The sequence below is a fragment of the Octopus bimaculoides genome, chromosome 4 (assembly GCF_001194135.2).
Source record: "Octopus bimaculoides isolate UCB-OBI-ISO-001 chromosome 4, ASM119413v2, whole genome shotgun sequence".
NCBI classification, from domain to species: Eukaryota; Metazoa; Mollusca; class Cephalopoda; order Octopoda; family Octopodidae; genus Octopus; species Octopus bimaculoides.
In genome coordinates, this window is record NC_068984.1 from 60,175,395 (window position 1) to 60,179,763 (window position 4,369).

A 4,369-nucleotide genomic window follows, 5' to 3' on the forward strand; every position below is an offset into this window, starting at 1 on the left:
CCTCTGCCTCATCATGATCATCATCATGATCATCATCATCTTTCTAACAATATAAGTACCAATATCCTTGTAGCAAAAGTACTGTTGAAAAGGATCATAGTAATAGTGGTGCTGTTATTGATGGTAATGTTCATAAAATGGTCATGGTGGCAGTGGAGGTGATGGTAATAATAATAATAATAATAATAATAATAATACTGAAAAATAGTCATTTTCTTTAAGTCTCTAAAGAATATTCATGATGTCGTAGTTCTAAATTGCTTAATTCAGGATTACAAGATTCTTAGTGAGGGTAGGAGAGTGGAGGGGGAGCAATAACAAAAATAAATAAACAAAAAAAAATGCAATAGACATAGTATAATAAAAGTAATATCTCAGTTTCTTGTTGAATAATTAAGAATGTTAAAAAGTAATTAAAAACAACAGCAGTAAATAAAAAGGAAAATTTTAGTTATTACATGAAAAAATGAAAAAAAATGGTTGTAATATTTTGAGAAAACTCTGGAATATTTTTAATGTTGATATTTTGTTTACCTTTAAATCTTTTACATGTGACAAGGGATTTCTTCAGAAAAGTTTCTAATTAGTTTTTTTCTTTGCTTTGAAGGAATTCAGTTTAGCAAAATTTGTTTATCTAATTATTAAGCATTTCTTGTTAATTACTTCCTTTGAGGATATCAAGGTTACTTGATTATCTTGTCGTGTGATGACTGTTGTTAAAAATGTATCTACAATAATTGCATTAAATATCAAACGTAAAACTGTCTTTGTTTTTACAATTTCGTTTTTACAACTTGCTCTCTTCAATTTTATTTGTGTTAAAAATGCTTTTTAAAATAGATTTAAATTCTTGGAATAAGAAATTCTTCCATATGTGGTATAACCCTTTTCTTCCTTTCTTGAGATTGTTACAAAGTTATGTAATTTTTCAGGGATTTCTCCTTTTGTTGATTTCTGTTTCTCTTCTGTCTGTATTTAAGTTTTCCATTTTTATAAGTGATAAGCTGGCAGAATTGTTAGAGCATCAGACAAAATTCTTTGCATTATTTGTTCCATCTCTTTTATGCTTTAAATTCAGTGTTCAATTCCTGTTTAGGTAAATTTTGCTGTTTATCTGAGTGGTTGAGTGGAGAGGTTGATGAAATAAAGTACCAGTTAAGTATTTGGGTTGATTTAATCACCTGCTGATCTGTTAGCATATAATGAATTAGCATGATGCGTAGTAAAGCCCAAATCCCTGCCCAGGTGTAGTAGGGCTCTGACAGCAGCTGGGGTGACAAACAGGGATTGGACAAAACAATGGAAAGACCTAGCATCATAGCATCATAATTTTGAAATATCTATAAAAACCAACAAAAGCTTGTTTATTTTCATGTTTTTTATACTTATTATTAGTGTTGCTTAATATGTTTTGCTAAAATTACTGTTTCTTTTCAGATATCAAAAAGGTAATTAAAATTTATTAAAATGACAGTTCTATTGGACTTTCAAAGAAGTCAAATTGTTGGTACTCATATGGCAGGCGCTAGTATAATGAAAACAGCCGAAATGTTTGGTGTATCAAGAAGTACTGACTTGAGAGTAATGACAGCCTTTGAGAAAGATGGAAAAACCTCCCCATCGAAACAAAACACCGGAAGAAAACCAAAACTTTCAGAAAGGGACCGTTGGACTCTTACACAAATTATTAGAAAGGATCACAAAGGTACAGCTTCCAAAATTACTGCAGAGCTTGATGAGCACCTTGAGAACCTAGTTTCCACAAAAACTGTTCGCTGGGGGCTGCACAAAACTGGATTTCATGGGATGCTGCATTCAGAAAATGACTACTTTCAAAACCAAACGTTGCAAAGTGTTTAGAGTGGAGTAAAAACCTACAGAATTGGTCCCTAGAGCAGTGAAAGAATGTTATTTTCTCGGATGAGTCATCCTTTACCTTATTTCCAACCACCAGCCAAGTATATGTGTGGAGACAGCCAAAAGAAGCATTTGACCCAGACTGCTTTCTTCCAACTGTTAAACATGGAGGAGGATCTGTGATGATCTGGGGGGGCTATATCTTCGAAATCCTCCATCCCAAGGTTTTTCCCTTCATTGCAAAATTAATAGTCAAGACTATTTAAGCATTTTATTTAATCAAATTCATTCTGTGGTTGCGGAACTGTTTCCGGAGGGAAACACAATCTTTCAGGATGATAATGCATCAATTCACACAGCTAAATTTGTTACTGAATGGCACAAGAAACATTCTAGTGAAATTGAACATCTTATCTGGCCATCACAGTCCCCAGATCTCAATATTATTGAACATGTATGGTGCATTTTAGAAAAACAAATAAGGAGTCGATATCCTCCACCATCATCACTACAAGAACCGGAGACTGTTTTTAGCTGAAAAATGGACAAAAATTCCTTTGGAAACAATAACTTTGTACGAGTCCATACCTCATAGAATTCAAGCTGTAATTAATACCAAAGGTGGTCCTACCCCATATTAAAATAGATTTGTTTGAAATTTTAAGGTGTTTCCATTATTTTGTCCAACCCCTGTATCTGTTGGAGTACAATGTTGTCACTTCAGTATTATATATCCTTTGAGATCAAATTCTGCTGTGGTCAACTTTACCTTTCATCCTTTTGGGGATGATAAAATAAGTACCAGTTGAATACTGGGGTTGATGTAATCGATTCACCGACACCTCTAAAATTGTTGGCCTTGTGCAAAACTTTGAAATCAATATTATATATCTGTAACACTTTATATTACTTATTATAAGTGACATAGGATGTTAGAGTCTGAATGTTGAGGGTGAGGAAAGGAGTTCTGGAAGCATATATAGAACATATCTTTAGATCTGGTTGTATGACCTGAAACATCAATAAACAAGTGCGAAAGCTTATCAATGCTGCAAAAACTTGGATTGTTAGGACACTGACCTACTGTCTTAAAACTTTATAGATACATTGATTTACAAATGTCAACTTTACCTTTCATCTTTTTGGGAACAATAAATGAAGTACTGGGGGTTGGTTCTTCTTTGTTCATTCTTTTGCATTCTTTCAGAAGTGGTGCCTTATATGACAAAAATAAAAAGACAAACAAAAGAATTAGAACAAACAAAAAACACCCACAAGAAGGTTATGGAGAACCATCTGCGTATTTTCCTTGAAAATTCCATAGCAAGTACAATATGTAATTTTCAAAGAAGTCACTAGGAGCCATTCATTGACCTGACATTGTAAAGGAGGAAGGAATGTCATTTTGCTTACAGAATATGTTATATCTATGGTTGAAGACTTGAAAATCTTTGTTGTCATTCTATCTTAAATATAGTAGTAGTTGTAATAGTAGCAATAGTAGAGAATTTGTTGTGAAAATTTGATTGTAACACAGAAGGTCAAACAACTATGTAAATGTACTCACACAGGCTTGACATCAGCCATAAACGTTGTCTGTATTTGTCTATTTGGTGGCATTATACTTGCTATTTTGCCAGGCTTTGAAAATTTGCTTTTTCCCCCTTAGGGTCATAATCATTTGGCAATCATTTTTCTTTAAACCACTTCATGTTGTACTGTTTAGTGAAGCCATTCGTGTGTACATTTGTATTTATGATCAACTGTATGTTTATTTTGTATGCACATCTGCTTCTGTGCAGTTATGCATTTGTTTTATGTTCTCTGGAAATTGATTTTCTTGGCATAGGAACATATGTCAGCTACGTTTATCATAGATTCCTTCTGGGAAATTCAACACAAACATCATCCTATCTAAGAAATATTATCTCTCTTTCTCTACAAAGGAAACTAACAATAAGGAAGTCTATCAAAATGATTTAAATTTTGTTGCATATGCTTAGATAATTTTGTGGAAAATAAATAGATAAATAAACTTTATGTCTGCTGTTTCATAGCCAAGAGATGATTTGGTCCAAATTATAATGAGTTTTTAAAGGCTTCATACCTTACAACATTTCTTGTTCATATTTTGTGTTATATTTCATGACTTCTGTCAAATGAACATGTTATGGAAGTCTTGGAAATCTGCCAAAAAATTTTGTGTGTATAATACAGAAAAGATTTCAATAATTATTTTCCAATTAACCATGGGCTTGATCATTGCAAAGTGATAAAAAGTGAAAGATTACAAAAAAAGAAAAGAACAAACATACATACATACATGTACACATATAGATCTATGTATATATGATGATTATAATTCTGCATATATGATGTATTTATACGATGTATTTATATGATGGATATGCACATACACACATTTGTACATATGCATATATATGTATATATACATATACCATTACACATGCACACATATATACAAATGCATATATATATATATATATATATA

At 32.1% G+C, this 4,369-nt stretch overlaps 1 protein-coding gene and 1 long non-coding RNA gene across 10 annotated transcripts in view; one reads left to right on the forward strand and one right to left on the reverse strand.

The window, feature by feature from the left end:
* Positions 1–4,369, forward strand: part of LOC106877306 (all trans-polyprenyl-diphosphate synthase PDSS2) — a 904,956-nt gene that overhangs the window by 315,718 nt on the left and 584,869 nt on the right. The window lies entirely within an intron of this gene.
* The window catches only part of LOC128247589 (uncharacterized), a 9,472-nt gene that overhangs the window by 1,918 nt on the left and 3,185 nt on the right, over positions 1–4,369 (reverse strand). The window contains exons 2-3 of the long non-coding RNA XR_008263928.1: positions 3,965–4,044; positions 2,989–3,073 (exon numbers count right to left, since the gene is read on the reverse strand). This is a non-coding gene — a long non-coding RNA (uncharacterized LOC128247589). The remainder of the gene's footprint in view (positions 1–2,988; positions 3,074–3,964; positions 4,045–4,369) is intronic.